At 42.8% G+C, this 17,935-nt stretch overlaps 1 long non-coding RNA gene across 1 annotated transcript in view; it reads right to left on the minus strand.

Moving 5' to 3' along the window:
* Positions 1 to 15,971, minus strand: part of LOC127058987 (uncharacterized) — a 253,128-nt gene extending 237,157 nt beyond the window's left edge. Inside the window, exon 1 of the long non-coding RNA XR_007776521.1 lies at positions 15,924 to 15,971. This is a non-coding gene — a long non-coding RNA (uncharacterized LOC127058987). The remainder of the gene's footprint in view (positions 1 to 15,923) is intronic.
* Positions 15,972 to 17,935: the final 1,964 nt, after the last annotated feature.

A 17,935-nucleotide genomic window follows, 5' to 3' on the forward strand; every position in this document is an offset into this window, starting at 1 on the left:
CTTATCAGTCCACTTAACTGCATTTGGCTGGGTTTTTTTGGTCAGGTCGGTCAGTGGGGCAGCGATTTGGCTGTAGTGGGGTACAAATCGCCTGTAGTATCCGGCCAAGCCTAAGAAGGATTGGACCTGCTTCTTGGACCGTGGGACAGGCCACTTTTGGATAGCATCCACCTTGGCCTGTAGGGGGTTTATGGTTCCTTGACCCACCTGGTGCCCCAGGTAAGTCACTCTGTTTTGGCCTATTTGACACTTTTTGGCCTTAACAGTTAGTCCTGCCTGCCTGATGCGCTCAAAGATCTTTTCCAGGTGTAGTAGGTGTTCGGGCCAGGAGTTTGAAAAAATGGCCACATTATCGAGGTAGGCAACTGCAAATTCTCCCAGTCCAGCTAGTAGACCATCTACCAGCCTCTGGAAGGTGGCGGGTGCATTTCGAAGGCCGAAAGGAAGGACATTGAATTCATACACCCCCGCATGGGTGACGAATGCTGACCTCTCCTTGGCAGGTTCATCTAGCGGTACTTGCCAGTACCCCTTGGTTAAGTCTATTGTAGAGATGAACTGGGCACGTCCCAACTTTTCCAATAGCTCATCGGTACGTGGCATTGGATAGTTGTCCGGACGAGTTACAGCATTTAGCTTACGGTAGTCCACGCAAAAGCGTATTTCCCCATCTGGTTTGGGTACCAGAACCACTGGAGATGCCGATGCACTGGTAGATGAGCGGATTATACCCATCTGTAGCATGTTCTGGATCTCCCGTTCTATAGCAGCTTGGGCATGAGGAGACACCCGGTAGGGTGGGGTTCTGATTGGGTGAGCATTACCTGTATCAATGGAGTGGTATGCCCGTTCAGTCCGTCCTGGGGTGGCTGAGAACAATGGGGCGAAGCTAGTGCACAGCTCCTTGATTTGTTGCCGCTGCAGACGTTCCAGGGTGGTTGAGAGGTTCACCTCTTCCACGCCACCGTCTTTTTTCCCGTCGTAGTAGACACCGTCAGGCCACTCAGCATCATCTCCCTGGACTGTAAACTGACAAACCTGTAAGTCTCTGGAATAAAAAGGCTTGAGAGAATTAACATGGTACACTTTAGGCTTTAGGGAGGAATTGGGAAATGCTATGAGGTAGTTTACAGCTCCCAGGCGCTCTTGGACCGTGAATGGCCCTTCCCATGATGCTTCCATTTTATGGGCCTGTTGCGCCTTCAAGACCATAAACCCTACAACCGAGGACAGCCAAAGACCCCACATACCACCCAAGTAAAGCCACAGACACCCTACCCTTCCACCTCACCAGTCTCCAGTAACTCACCTCGGCCCAGTGACCCATCAGATGGAAGATGCTTTAAGTGTAATGAACTGGGACATATCAAGGCCAACAGCAGAACAAGAGTTGGCCCACCGCCGAGACATGGAAAAACACCAAAAAGAAATGGAAAAACAACAAAAACAAATGGAAAAACAACAAAAAGAAAATGAACAGAAGGAAAAACAGAGAAAACATGAACTGGACTTGGCAAAAGCTGGGCTGCCTGTGCCAGCCAACCCTAACAACCCGGCGCCAAATATTGCTCCACAGCACAGGAAATTTCCCACCTACAAGGCAGGTGATGACACCGAGGCCTTCTTGGAAAATTTTGAAAGAGCCTGTCTTGGGTACAGCATTCCCGAAGACCAGTACATGGTAGAATTGAGGTCACAGCTCAGTGGACCTTTAGCACAGGTGGCAGCTGAAATGCCTAAGCTGCAAATCAATAACTATAAACTTTTTCAAACCAAGGCCAGATACCGAATGGGGATAACCCCACATCATGCCCGTCGGCGCTTCAAAACCCAAAAGTGGAAACCCGAGGTGTCATTTCCCAAACACGCCTACTACATTGCAAAAAACTATGAGGCCTGGATAACATAAAACAACATTCAAACCTTGGAAGAACTAAACCTCCTCATACAAATGGAGCAGTTCTTGGATGGTGTTCCTGAAGACATCACACGGTACATACAAGATGGAAATCCCACCGCTACCACCATATCATAACCTTAGTCCCAGATTTGGACCTTAGCGTCCAAAATATGGGGGTTAGCATGAAAACCTCCAAGCTTAGTTACCAGCTTGGACCTGGTACTTGCTGCCACCACCCAAAAAATTAGAGTGTTTTGGGGCACTCTGGTCCCCCTGAAAAACCTTCCCTGGGGACCCCAAGACCCAAATCCCTTGAGTCTCACAACAAAGGGAAATAATCCTTTTTCCCTTCCCCCCTCCAGGTGCTCCTGAAGAGATACACAGACACAAGCTCTGTGAAACTACACAGAGGGACTCCCCCTCTCTGTTTCCAATCCTGGAAACAAAAAGTACTTTCCTATTCCCCCAGAGGGAATGCAAAATCAGGCTAGCAAATCCAACACACAGATCTCCCCGATTTCTTCCTCCCACCAATTCCCTGGTGAGTACAAACTCAATTTCCCTGAAGTAAAGAAAAACTCCAACAGGTCTTAAAAGAAAGCTTTATATAAAAAGAAAGAAAAATACATACAAATGTTCTCTCTGTATTTAGATGATATAATACAGGGTCAATTGCTTAAAAGAATATTGAATAAACAGCCTTATTCAAAAAGAATACAAATCAAAGCACTCCAGCACTTATATTCATGCAAATACCAAAGAAAAGAAACCATAGAACTTACTATCTGATCTCTTTGTCCTTACACTTAGAAACAGAAGACTAGAAAGTAGAAACTGCTTCTCCAAAGCTCAGAGAAAGCAGGCAGGCAGACAAAAGACTCAGACACTCAATTCCCTCCACCCAAAGTTGAAAAAATCCGGTTTCCTGATTGGTCCTCTGGTCAGGTGCTTTAGGTGAAAGAGACATTAACCCTTAGCTATCTGTTTATGACAGCCCCCGCCACCGAATTGCCGCCGAAGACCCAACACTTCGGCAGCAGGTCCCGGGGCGGAAGGACACTCCGCAGCCAAATTGCCTCCAAAGACCTGGAGTGGAAGAAGCTCTGGGGGCAGAGGCCCCGTGAGAGTTTTCCAGGATCCTCTGAGGCCCCTGTGGGGCCTGGGGCAAATTGCCGCACTTGCCGCCCCTCCCCCCGGGCGGCCCTGACACCACCTCCCACTAAATAGCCCCACAGATTTCTGGGAAATGCAACATTTCCCTAAACTATTGGAGAAGGAGCATATAGTCTTCCCAGTTTATTGTATGTAAACATGAAAACCTGGGTATGTCACAGTATCATCCCTGCTACTCTGCTGCAGGTAACTGGACAATATTTTTAATTGTATCCACTTCTTAACATTCTAAACTTAAAAACTTGCTACTGTTCAGTGTAATGTTTCAAACAGCTTTACTTACAATATAGCCTTCTCCAGGTTGCCCTGAGAAAGCACAGTACAGATGGGACAAGATTATGCTGTGACATTTTTTATGAGCAGTGGGAAAATCCCCTCAGGGCAATTGTTTGCTCTGCTACACTCAGCTGTTCAGGGCAAAGTCAACAGCAGCCTCTAAAGAATCTTTTGTTGTAGAATACATTATTTCCATTGTCATGTAAAATGTCAAGTTGCATCACAGCCATCATGGAAGTATTTTCAATCAAAACAATTGTTCAGTGGGGTTGTTTTTTCCCTGACCTACACCAAGTTTCATAACACTGAATCCAAAAAAAATGCAGACTATTTATGTGACTTCTTTATCCCATTGCATAATATAAGAACAAGGGAACAATCAGTGGAGTTGAAAACATATTTGAAATGTAGAAAATAGCCTTAATGCAACTGGAATGAACTCAGGGAACTCACTGCTGCAGCACATTATAAAGCTTATTGGGTTTTTTTTGTTTGTTTGCTTTAAATCTTACTAACTTTAAAAACAGGTTTTGTTGAACCAGTTTTCAAACTGGTGATCAATTGCAGGGCACTTTCCCCAGTGTAGATTGGCCTTGGGTGGCAAATGTTCTCCTCCTCTGGTTAGCAGAACTAGAACTCACAACTGTTTACCTTTCACTTACTTGTCACCATTTTTTCTTTGTATGTTTGCTGATTGCCACTGGTGTTTAAAGAAAGGGCATGTTTCTTTCCAGCCCGTCTCATACTTCAGTATGATCCTGCAGTGAAGACGTGCTCCTGAATATGACACCCTTTTCATTTCTTTGGTAACAGGTGTTGTAAATGCTGGATTATGATTTTATTGTAGAATTACATAGGGAGGATATGAGATACTGTAACTGAAGGCTTTGAGCTGTTAATAAAACACATCACTTTAATAAGAGCAAAGGGGACATGCAAGAATCCTGGCCAGGTACACTTCTTTTTGCATGAAAGCACTTCTCCTCCCAGCCTCCTAGACACCTTTGCCTCATTGTGAAATCTCTTGCACACATCATGCACACCCTACGGTAAAACTGGGTCCTTAATTCATTGTGTTTTGCCTCAATCTTGCATCTCCTGCAGAGCACAAGACCCTTACTTGAGGACCTGAAATGAAAAGCTGCATGCACAACAGAGCATAAAGAGTTAGCCTTATTTTTGCATGTCTTTGATGTTGTTTGTGAGAGACCATCCGTTTTTGTTTTTTAATGTTCATTTAATAGGAAAACAAGCTCTCTGGAATTATGGGAGTTGGGGTTATAAATAAATGTTGTTTAATTGATGGGCGATAAAATCCCCAATATTATACAGTGGTTCTGGAACTACAGGTGCTGGGGGCACTGCTGCACCCCCAGACTTGAAGTAGTGACAACAAACACCAAATGCATGGTTTCCATCATCATCACCCCCACTATAAAAATTGTTCCAGCATCCCTGATATTCTATGGGGTATGTTGGAATTAGGCCCAGACTCAGAGACCGCATACAGTCCAAGCAGCTGATTGAGTGGGTGAAATCCTAGTCTCACTGAAGTCAATGGCATTTTGGGGACCAAGGTTTCACCTAGTATCTCCACGGTGGCTTTAGAGGGATGGAATTTTTCTTCCAAGGATGGAGAGCAATTATATAGTTGTGCCATAAATAGTGCTTCTGTCCAGTGGCTAAACATGTCTCTTGTCCCCACCCCAGGGGACCAAAGGATTCACATAGTGACAGACCCCCTAGCCCATGCTACACATTACACAGGAGAGTAGATTCATGACCTATGCAGCCCCCAGAGATCCAGCACTCACTCTTCTGTGTAGCAACATGACCTAATTCTGCTTCCAGGGATAGTTCAACAGCCCCTAAATCCAGGTGCTAACAACCCTTACAGACTCGTCCTGGAAAAAGATGAGCGTGTGCAGTGAATGGCTATTGTATCTATATTTGAATGCCGTGCCCGTGAAATGGGCTAGTTTAAATGCCCTGGAAGATGAACTCCTCTCTGTCCAATGAACAGATACAGCTGTGCAAGCACCCCTTCACTGCCCCCGCCAGTGCGTCTTTATGCTAGCAGGCAGTAACTGCCTTCAGGGATATGCCCATTCCCCTGGGCCCAGGCCCATTAAACCCTGGGCCTCTTTGCTGGGACTGGGGGTGGTGAATGTCAGTGTCATTGTTTTGGATGCAAAAACTTCGATTGGAACTGGACTGAGATTGCCAAACTCATCTCACACATAGGACATCACATTGTAACAGCTTTTGGGCCACTGGAAAACTAGGTTGGATTTGAATAGATCCCTTCGAGATGAAAGACTCTAACAGTGACAGGCTGTTGAATAAAGGGATACAATGGTCATTGTTTTCTCTCTCCAATGTATACAAAGGTATTCATCAACAACACTATAATACCTAGGAGAATTTCAAAACACACACACCCCCTTCACAGATAGAAAGTATTTGAGAGGTTTTTAAGGCCCCAGGCTTTGTGGGTCTCTTTGTCTACACAAATCCTTCCCACTTAGAAATGGCCCCACTGATTTTTGTTGCATGGCAAATTTCAACAGGAGCAAAAGGTTGTGTGAGCTCTAAAACCCAGATTTATAATTCAGTCAGAGACGCTGCTGTTCAGTATATCATCACTAGTGGGCAGGGGCCCCAGTCTAGTTGAGATGAAAAGATAAATCCGTTTGTTTGTACATTATGCAGTTCCTGGAGCGAACAGGATAATGCCTGGTAATTAACTCTGATTCAGAAGTAATGTACTAGAAGACACAATATCATATGAAGTGAAATACAGGAATATGGCTATGGGTTTTTTTTATTGTGTCTATTAAATCTAAACCTTAGGCTAGATTTGTATTAATTTTACTCATCCTAACGATTATAACCACAACTGTGAATACCAGGATCTTAATTCTTGTTGACTTAATACAGTGTTTAAAAATAGCTCTTGCAAAACAAAAGGTAGCATTACCTTCTTCAGGATGTTTCTCCTAATTAACATTTTAAAGCTGATTATTCCCATTATGCAGTCCGCCCCCACCCCTCCAGTATATGCGATATATTGTAACTTTGAAGAATCCAAAGGTGCTTCTCAAACTATGGGCTTTGATCTGTCATGATCTATCCATCTCTTTACCTATGAAGGAGTCCTCCTGCAGTCGCCAGCTAAGCCAGCTGTCAATCTGCTTTGCACTGCTGCCGTGGGGTAAAGAAGCTTTAGAGCAACAGAGGATCTGGCCTAGAAGCCACAAGTCCTTGGTTCTCAGAGCACTGGGGCAACAACTCTCTCTCTATCCCACTTAGAAATAGGGCACATAATTCCCATTAGAAGGAGTGGCATATTTGTGTGTGTGTGTGTAGGGATGGGAGAACCGATGATGATAACAAAAAAATGTTAACAGAAGGTTGGAAAAGGCATCTGCTTCTATGGCTTTCTAATTCTGATTATATCTGTACTCTAGAGGACATGGATGTCAATGGAATTTGCATATACGAACTGTGGGGTACATGTATGGCTATAAAAAAGGGAATTCAGCTACTCTCTAAAATGATTAGAATCATTAATAACAGTCATTTCCCAAAATTGTTCTTTTCAGCGGAGGGATTTTCTTCTCTCAGAACTTCTGTAAAAGCTGGATTTTCTTTCTCAGAAATACAAGTGCAAGCAAGCAAATTGTCCATCTGTGTTCAAAATATTTCTTTAAAAGGCAGATGTGCTCATTTAGATATTGATAATACCATTAAAAAAGTGGTCAACTGTCCTGAAGGCCTTGAGGGACAAAGTCTACAATCAGACTGTCCACTAAGTCATACGTAAAGGGATATGAAGGTTGGGTTATGTTTTCCAAGTAATTTTAACAGTGAATTAACTATTTCTATGTAACCTTGACATATTTGGCTTTTATGATTACCCCATAGTTCTTAAGTCACGTAACACTGCATTATTAGATGGGACAGCTTCTCATGGTGTATTCTTACATTTTTATTTGGGTCTTTCAGAATGTTGGGTGTTTCTTTTTTTTAAAAAGCCAATAAACAACTTGTTGGGAAAGAGAATAAGTTGTTACTTGTACAGACTTGGTATTTATAATTGCAGGATTTGGTTTGTATTATAACAATGAATATGCTCTACCATTTGTAGCTTGGTATGCATTTGGGTCACTTTTTAAAGGACACTGTCAAGATTTTTACGGCTAAAATGGACCTACCCTGTCATAACTATGATCCTGTCAGAAACATCTCACCAGCAGCCTTACTGGTTTGTTCTTTCTTTCTTTTTCTTTGTGTGGGGGTGTCTTTTCAATATTCTGTGGCTTTACTAATGTAAAGGAATATTGTGAGAGACAAATTAGTACACATCTTTGTGTAAGGATGTTTTTGGGACCATGAAGCAGGCCCACAGGTTACCTGATGAACCTAGCAAAGTAGACAACCACTGATCACTGTAACAGACAAAACTGCGGCTAACTCTGAATTCAGAGCCAGGGATCAGGTTTATTTCAGCATAGATACAGAGTGCTATACCCCAGTGATCAGCTGAGGTATGACCGGCCAATGATCTGGCTAAGTATATACAGACAAGGCTGAATGCAAACAAAGGCAAAGACTTAAGTCTCCATAAACTCTTTTATACCCAAGATGACACCCTACTATCTATCAACACCCATCTTCTCGGTTGATTACATAATAATAATTAGCAATATCTATGACCAAATGTAAGATTTCACATCACAAACTAGGTTGTGTAATGTGTTTATCTACTTATTAGCAATAACTAAGCTGTCAGTCTTAATAATTGACAGGCACTTCGGAGACTTTCCATGTTTAGCCTGATTATATTTGTTAGGGTCATCGTGACCTCTCATTGTTACTCCATCCTTGTTCTTTACCCAAGTATCAGAGGCATTGCAAAAAGTGAAATAACAGGATACTCTCCGGTTTCAGTTGAGTGTAGCACTCTTCTGGTTCTCTTCAAGCCATTGTGTAGTGTGGTTGCTTAGTTTTAACTAGCTGACACATTTCACTCAGGAAAGGGCTGAATTTTGGAGGCATTTGGAAAGATCCTTATAAATAGAGTTATTAGAGTTGCAGTGCTCTGAGACCATTTGAGATTAAAGTATCTGTGTAAATATATATTTATGAATAAATAATAATACATCTGCCATGCAGGTCTTGTTCCTGTAAGCTTTCGCCTCTGGAATAGAAGAACATACACTGTAATGGCTGCAGTTTGCTGTCTCCCATTGACTTCAGCGGGGCTAGGATTCCACCCCACATTTTCAGTAAGACCATGAGGGTGTGTTAGTGAAAGGCAGAGTGAGGCTAGCTAGGTGTCTTGATTCACTCCCCCTGTAGTCGTACAAGTATGTGTGTGTCACTATTCTGAATAGTACAGAGGGTACATTTGGGGTTGATTTATAACCCATTCTGGATGGGGCTGGGTAATATAGCAGTCCTTCCTTCTGAGCAAGTCTATGTAACTCCTGTTTCAGGGTGTGCACACTGGATGTCACCTGTACGAAGGCCACACATTGGCACTGGGGTTACCTGCAGAATACAGTATGCTCATTCTTCATTTTACTCCTTACATTTTTCTACAGACACTGGGACAGATTATTCCCTGTGGCTGAGCAGGTGGAGCCAGCCCTGGTGCTGCTCCCCCTTGCTCCTAAACACTCCCTGTTCCAAAAGAGCAGAAGGGGTGGGAAGAGTGGGGAGAGGCCAGACAGCTGGTGCAGGAATCACTTCCCCCAGCTTCACACCAGGAATTTTCTGCTGGCAATTTGCATTCAGAACCTAGCTCACATTCTGGATTTGTCAGGAAATTCATGATCATTGTTTTCTAACTAAATCTCACATTCACTGGTCTTGCTTGTGAGTTAAATAAGCCAGTATATCTTAGCTATTGAAATAGTTCCCTGGTATCTTCTTTCCAATCCTGTTCCTGCTTGTTCCTGTGGCTGCATTAGCTGGCAGGTTCCTCATCTTTTGCCCACCGTTGAGTTACGGTGACTGACACAAGTCTGTTGGGTGAGAACATCTGAACTTTCTCCACTAGCAGCCAAGTCTCGGCTGTGGTCTCACTGAGGCCAGGGGTCCTAGAGATTGAGGGGGAGGTGTGAGGTACGAGTGTGGTGAATGGTTCATGGATTTGTATAAAATTAGAAATTAAAGACACTTATGGTTTCGCTTTCCTCGAGGTAAGGAGGCTTCCACTTTTCATATGAAACCACTTAAGCTGACATCGTTCTTTAAATACACAACCAACAAGAATCCAAAACAGTTTCAACAAATGAAGTTCTCACGAAGAATGCCAGCCTGCAGAAACTCCACAATAAGCTGAAGCCATGTTTTTTTAATCAGAAATACCCCAAACAGCATGCAATCGTCTTATTTTTGTACAATGCTTATTACTTGTACACTGTCAGTAAAACAAGACAAAAAAAATCCAAATTCCTGACAATCATTTTGAATAATTAACTATAGCCACCTGTTTAAACTGAAAGTCTCTACACCCTAAGGCAGCAGGATTTGCAAAAGAACAACACGCCATAAACAATAGAGCCTCTACGCAGTCAGGGTGAAACTGCATAAAAGGGAACACAGCAAATGATGTTTGTCCTGCTGCAGATAAATGATAATGGATGATTCCATCAGGACAGATATCTCACGCAGTCATCTCTAACATGGGTTGTTGGGGATGAAGTCTCATTTATTCCCCGCTAGGGTTGCCTTGGCATTGCAGAATTCTCCAGAGGATCAACACTTTGTAGGTCTTATTTCTTCCTCAACCAAAAGTTGCCTGGAGCTATCCTAAATCACTGGATATCAGTCTTGGCTCTTAACCTGTCCCCGACGACATGTTCTGAAATGTATTCACAGCTGAACTGTATGCAGGTTACCATATACTCTGAGGAGCAAGGCTGAGTTTCTTCACTAGTTAGGCCCACATATTTTTCTGATTTTTTTATTTGAGTCTGACCAGTATACAGTGAGGATGGTAATTAATTTTCATTTCAACAATGTTATCTCCTTATTTGTGATTTCTGCAGCTTATGATCAGGAGGTGGGAAGAAATGCAACCAAGGTGAGAGAGACTTAACTGGTTGACAGTGTCTACCTGAAACCTATTCTTCCAACACCATAGGTAGATATAAATTCAGTCCACAGGGAAAGGTTCTGTTGATGCACTTAGGCTGGAGCATATTAACCCTCTGGGTGTAAGGGAAGTGGAAGTAGCTTTCCGGGGGGAATGTGGGGAAGGAAAAAGCGAGAGAGAAAGTGGATTCAGGTTGTGAGCTGAGCAATCCTGAGGGAGGAACCCTCGAAATAGCCAGATAGGGAGAAAAGATTTGAGTTGAACTTTACAGTATCTCATTATTGGTTTATTTTTTAATAAAACCAAATCCCAGAAGAGTAATAAATTTCCACTGTGGAATAAGAGCCTTTTAATTTATATTTGAATGCATACAGCCAATACAATTCTGAAATCAGAGTAGGAAAGTAGGGGATAATCAGAGGTTTAATTCACTGTTGGAAACTCTATAACATATCAGTTGCTCGTGCATTACACCCTTAAAAAACAATAAGATGGATATGATGGATAAAGCTTTAGCAAGCTGGTCCTTAAAAGGTACTTACTGATGTTTGAAATTCAAAGGATTAAATGCACAGCACAAGATAACAACCTGATTCTGAAGCTACTGAAATCAATGGGAGTTTTTCCACTGACTTCAACAGAAGCAGGATTGGGCCCTGTTTTTTGGAGCTTCATCTGCAGACATGATTGATTATTAATGCAAACCCCAGTGACGAGCTAAATAATTTTTCAACTGCCCTGAATTTGAGAGATCAAATTGCTGTTTTTTTCCTAGCAAATTTCTCAGTGTTACTCAGAAAAGGCCTACAATATGTCTAATCCAAATATTTGTGTTCCATTAAACAATTCAAAACTATTCTAAATATGGAAAGTTTGTGGATGAATCCAAAACCAAATTAATATCTGAGAGCTTGAATTCTGCCTTGCATTTTTGAAATGTTTTCCCAGATTGAGGGGCAGCATGGTCTGGAAGAATGCACAGAACTGGGAATTGGGAATAGCTGGGGAATCTGCCAATGACTGGCTGTGTAGCCTTGGGAAAATCACTTCAGCTTTTAGACTCACTTTCCCCATCTGCAAAATGGGGAAATGTACTGAAGGGTGTTGCATGGGTAAGGGCTAGGGGGATCCCTTGTGCAATCTGCCTGTATTCTGACCCCCTTCACACTGGAACTCTATTGGTTCTACTGCCTCGATGGCCCTCCTCACTCAGAGAGGAAGAGACAGGATCTGCCCTTCAGAATAAATTCTTAGCAAGTTTAATGTTAAAGCACTTCACAGCTATAGACAGTGTATCCCTTACATCTCTGAGGTCAGGTCGGATTCTTCTGACAGATGCAGAAACTGAGACAGAAGTTAAGTTAAGGTTTTCAAAAGTCCCTAAGTAACTTAGAAGCACAAATCCCACTGAAAGTCATTCACACTTGTGTTCCTAAGTCATTTAGGCTCTGTTGAAAATCTCACTCAAGAGGCTTGCCTGTGACCCAGGTCTCCCACTTGGCAGGCCTATGCTCTAACCATTAGAGCACTCTGTCTCTTTAAGGCATGAACTATACAGTCTCTCACACTCCACAGGATATTAATTAATTATAATAAATGACTGCTCATGTGGAAACTGTTTAACAGCAAATGTCAACACTATACCCCATAGGCCAAATTCTGTTTTCTGTTACACAGCTGCAACCCTATTGAGTCCACACCCATTGTTGGACCGAGTCTAAGCAGGGTCTGTGTCACTGGCACAACTCTTTACCTCTTAGGCTGGGTTCCCTCTTGAAAATGTAGAGCCAGCTCCTCAGCAGGAGTACAGCAGCTGAGGATCTGGCTCATGGTAAACATGTAAATGTACAGTGTGAGTTTTACTTGCTTTCACAACAGTTGAAGAAAAGGCACTTTTTGTAACTAATACTTTGCCTTTACTTTTTATGTTCAGTTCTTTGCAAATCATTTTCCTCTCCTTTTAAACATTTGTTTTAAAAATTAGCATAAAAAAGTTTCCCAATGCTGCCCCAGTAAACATGAAGAGGAGTTCATGAGTACAGATTACCGACACTTTATAGAATCTGATGATGGCTTAGTGCAAAGTCCATTCTGCATTTGGGATCAGTCCTTGGATAGGCACACAAAGGTGTGTTTTTCATTGTACTCTCATTTGATTTTTGCATTTGGAAGTGCAATCAGCAAACTCTGCCTTCCACTCACGGCACAAATGTCACCTGTCATCAACACATTTTTCTTTTTCCCCTGGTACACTTTAACACACTACGTCATCCTAACTCTCTCTCCTCCTCCCTCTTCATTCCTTCCTGCTGCTGTGTACATGCACCGACTTACTGTGATCAGTTAAAACAAGACAGAGTAAAAGCTGAGGCAAAGACGCAAGACTCCTTTGCCCCCCTCTCAGTGTGGCTAACATGATCAGGATTCAAAATTAGATGTCATGTCAGATGTATTTCCAGCTCTGAGCTCCCTGTTCAATAGCAGTGGTGATGCCAAAGTCTTTTTGTACCTCTTTTTTTCCCCCTTGACAATCCTTTCTTTTCATTATTGTCCTGATCTCACTTGCACCCGCTCTAAAATGTTTTAACTCCATTGCAATCAATTGAATTTGCTTCTGATTTGCACTGTGTTAGGGAGATGGGTCAAGCCCTGTATTTTCTATAACACAATGCCAGATCATCAGCACATACAAATTGCTGCAGCTCCATTGACTTGAATAGTTTACAGTACCTTAGGATCTGGCCCTAAATACCTAGAGTGAAATCCTGACACTATTGAAGAAAGACAATAGGCATTTTGTGGCTAGGATTTCACCATTTAACAGCAGGAGGGAAGGGGAATCTTCTTGGGTATACAATATCAGTTTGAAACTGGTCATCAAATGTTAAGGAAATATTATAAGATAGGCTTTTCCCTAAAATATTTTAAAAACAACCAAAATGTAGACCCTATCTTGACATGTTTGTTATACTTCAGTAGGTGATGATGCTATGCAGAGATGGAGAACTAAATCAATACAGAACTAAATTCAGTCAGGCAGCGTTTGGTGACACGTCTGTGGGACCAGCAGATCACCCAGAGAAACACTGCCGAATCCGTGTGACTGCGGGCGTGCCTCGCTGCCATGCTTGGGGCACCCCTGATTGGTCCACTGAGCATCACAAAATTCCATAAGCCCCTCAGGCACAATACAGATATTATAGCAAAGACGAGGGAGGTCTTAGAGTGAGCTCTTAACATTACTTTATTAGAGAATTTCTACCTCTGAGGTAGACCAATGGATGAGATCCAAGGCAGTCCTTGGCTAAATAACACCCTGAAGTTTTTCATACTATTCTTTATGCTATCCTGAGTTCTGCTCCTGTCATCTGTACTACCACTACCTAAAAGCCATGAGCACCATTGACAACTGAAACTATCCTGCTGATTCCATTGGTACCTCCCTGTTCTGAGGAACCAGAGTCAAGCAAGCTATCCATCACCAAAGGGAATATGATGCATTTTAATAAACTGCATGTTCCTAATTTGGGTCTGCTTGCCACCAGAGAGAGCTCTTTCATTGAGGTAAGGCACCACCGTGGGTCTGATCCTTTAAAGACAGTTGAGAATATCTGGGCTATGTGAGTTTTTTTGCAGAAAGGTCACTGAGGGTATGGCTACACTTGCAGCTATACAGCACTGGGAATTACAGCTGTCTTCGTACAGCTGTGTAGGGAAAGCGCTGCAGTGTGGCCACACTGACAGCTACTAGCGCTGCAGTGTGGCCACATTTGCAGCATTTGCAGCGTTGTTGGGAGTGGCTGAACAGGCATTCTGGGATACCTCCGAATACCTCTGGAGGCCAATTACAGCGCTTTTGGTGGCCACACTGACGGAGCAGCCCTGCATCACCAGCGCTGCAATTGCTATACCCCAGGCAGAGCAGGAGTACAGCCAGAGCTGCAGCCAGGGAGATGCAGTGCTGTATGTGCCTTGCAAGTGTGGATGGTGAATAAGTTGCAGCGCTGTAAACCCACCACCACCAGCGCTGCAACTCTCCAGTGTAGCCAAGCCCTGAGTGTAGAAACGCAACTGCCTTCTCATGTGGTGCCTGTGATTCAGGGTTGAGGGACAATACCAGAAGCAAGGCGAGGAAGCTTGCACTTCTGATGCCCATGTTGAATGTGGTTTCGGTGGATAAAAGGGGACTGCAAATTCCATGGCTGTCGAGCCAGCATCTTTTACAGGTAGTGAAATGTTGAGACAAGTATTTTTTTTTAAAGCCTTTCAAGCACAGCTTTGGAGCCTAAAGAAAATGTCTGTGGTACTTCAGCTCAGATCTGCATTAACCTTAGCAATAATGTCCCACTTCAGTAAGGTACTTAAGCATGTGTATAACTTTAAGCACATCCGTATTCCTATTGACTTCTTTGAAGTTAATGCAACCACTTACACGTGCTTAAGTTCTTTACTAAGTAAGGGCTCAAAAAAACCTTCTACAGGTAAAAAGTGATTCTGCAGCCCAGCTTAAGTCCCAGAAAAGCACTTGATAGTATAGGGAGCTTTTCTTTTCTTTTTTTTTTTTTTTTGGGGTGGTGGTGGTGAAGGAGATTCACGAATGCTAATGGTAGCAGAATAAAAGCCCTGGAAATTAATACCACAGTGAGGGAAGTGGATAGACACATATCCCTGAATACATTTGGTGCTATTATGGTGCTATGAAATGTGAAACTGCTAAAATGGCCCACTGACTAATGTAATCACCTTTCAGAGAGTATGTGAGAGGCATTTTGTCAGCCAGATGTAAACAAAGACTGTGTTTGAAATTTGAAACTTATCCAAAGTCACTTTTCTTTGAGTCAGTCCCCCCCCCCCACTTCTCATTTTGGAGTTTGAAAAGATGCTCTCTTTAAAGGACAAAGTATTTGTCATTTTAAAAAATCTTTATAAAATCAATAATGAAAACCACTCCACTTTTCCAGGAGTAAAGAAAGTACTCAATAGAAGCTGTATCAAATGAATTAGCTACCAAGAACTTTTGGAAAATACTGGCACCATTTCTTACAGTAACATCAAGTGACTAGCTAGAGACCAGCAGGCCATGTTGGCAATCACTCATCTTTTTAACCTATATACAAGACTAAACTGTACACTGTCTCTTACTAATTATCTTATTTTGACCTTTCACCTCTAACTCCCAAAGTGCTTTACAAACGGGTGGCATATGAATCCTTATCTCAGGGGTAGGCAACCTTTGCCACACATGCCAAAGGTGGCACATGAGCTGATTTTCAGTGGTACTCACACTGCCCGGGTCCTGGCCACCTGTCCTGGGGGATCTGCATTTTAATTTAATTTTAAATGAAGCTTTTAAAACATTTTTAAAACCTTATTTAATTTACATACAACAATAGTTTAGTTATATATTATAGACTTATAGAAAGAGACCTTCTAAAAACATTAAAATGTATTACTGGCACATGAAACTTTAAATTAGAGTGAATAAATGAAGACTTGGCACACCACTTCTGAAAGGCTGCCGACCCCTGCCTTTTCTGCTCCATGCACAGAATTCCCTGGGAACTCTGTGTGCAGCATGGCTCCAGAATTGTGACCTGAGACTGAAAAACAAATTATACATAGTGGCCAATTCATCTACCACTGAAATGCAAGCAGCAGTTGAGGTGAAATTTGGCAATTGTTTAGCATGCCCAGTAGCACCATATTGCAGTGAGGGAATACCCTTTTCCCACTGAAACTGTATGGGGAATTTAGTTATGCAGAATGTAAAAATGGTAACTAACCAGGATGGAATTCAGCTAGGACACTTGGATTAAACACTATTATACTTATGGACAATCCAGTGGTATCTGTTATGATCACATGTTATCAGGGCCTCACTTTTACATCTTAGTGTTGAAAAAGAGAAGGGAGGGGGAGAGCACCTTCAGCAGCACCCTGGCCCCTAGCCCCTAACCCCGTTCAGTGGCATTGATATTAAATTATCTCAAAGGGGAAAAGTGCTGCTCATTGGCTCACCAGTATTATATCTACATAGATTACCTAAGTGCTATACAGTTGTGGTTCACCAACTATTTCAAAGCAGTGTGGCACTTAATATTTACTCTCTGCCCATTTCACAGATGGAGATTTAAGGCACAGAGAGATTAAGGTCATGTCTACGCTTCAGTGAAAAGTGGGATTCAGCATGATGCCTGGCACATCCAAGCTAGCTCCAATCCAGCTAGCATGGCTAAAAATACCAGTGAAAGTGTGGCAGCAGAGACTTCAGCGTGGACTAGCAATGCAAATATACCCAGGGTCACAATCTACTTGCACAGCCAGTGCTGATATCCATGCTACCAAGTCTGTTTTCAGCATTGCTAGCTACATTGAAGTCAGGGCAGGTATGCCAACCCGTGCTGCCATCACACCTTCCATTGCAGTATAAATATGCCCTAAGAGACAATCAAAATGGTATAGGAAGCCCCCCATATGAGTCCCAGTCCAAAAACCTTAATGAGAAGGCCCTCTCTCCTGCAGGCACTCCAGGAAGGGCTCTGGACCAGAACTGACAGTAGTTAGACTGCCGCCAGTTAAGGGCTTCTTCCTGCTAGCCTTTCCGAGCTAATCATCCATTTTTGCTTAAGTCAGGACTGTGGTATCAGGCCCTAAACCTTCAGATTTTGGGGAAATGAGTTGTGTATTATCCCTGAGTCATAAACAAATGAAAGAGAAATCTGAGGCTGGCAATTACATAGTTTCCCATGCAGCCTACCTCATATGTAGCTTCTTTATTAGCTGTTGTTTCTGATTTCTTTAAGGGAGCAGGAAGCCTGTTTGAGTCACAGTTAGTAAACTGTCTTTACAGAAATAAGGAAACTGTTAAAAGGGGGTAGCTGCTACATTATGCGGGTTACTTAATTGTCTTAATCGAAAATATATGAATAAAAATAGACCTCAGACTTCCTCTCCTTTCTTTCTTTTTCCAAACTGAAAAGATCCAAGGACATAATAAAACCGAGGGCTGTTTATAGGATGGGGAGGGGAGGGGAGAACAGAACAAGGCTTTTTACTCTTCCTCTTTAGGGTGTCATAAGGCAATCAGCTTGGCACAGTCCGGTATTCTTCACCAGGGGCCACTGGTTTGCTGGCCTTTGCCGGGTGTTATGTATCTGACACTATTATTTCAAATAGGAGAGACGCGTTGTGTTTGCTTTAGGGGAGTGAACAGGGGCTGGAAGTTCGTTGATATTTTACTGTCAGAGTATTTCAAAAGCGGTTTAAATATGTGTGTGCACAGGCTGCAGGACAGGCTCATAAAAGCAGGCCCATATAATCAAGAGGGGAAATTGACAAATGACACATTTGGTTTCCTTCCTCTGTCCCCCTCCCCCTCAGCTTTCCAAGCTGGGGTTCTATATTGCAGTGAGCTGCTGTGTTTGATTCCAGGGCAAACAGAGGTGCTGAGAGGGAGTGGAGACTTGGCAACTGGGAAG

Source organism: Gopherus flavomarginatus, chromosome 10 (assembly GCF_025201925.1).
Source record: "Gopherus flavomarginatus isolate rGopFla2 chromosome 10, rGopFla2.mat.asm, whole genome shotgun sequence".
Lineage (NCBI taxonomy): Eukaryota > Metazoa > Chordata > Testudines > Testudinidae > Gopherus > Gopherus flavomarginatus.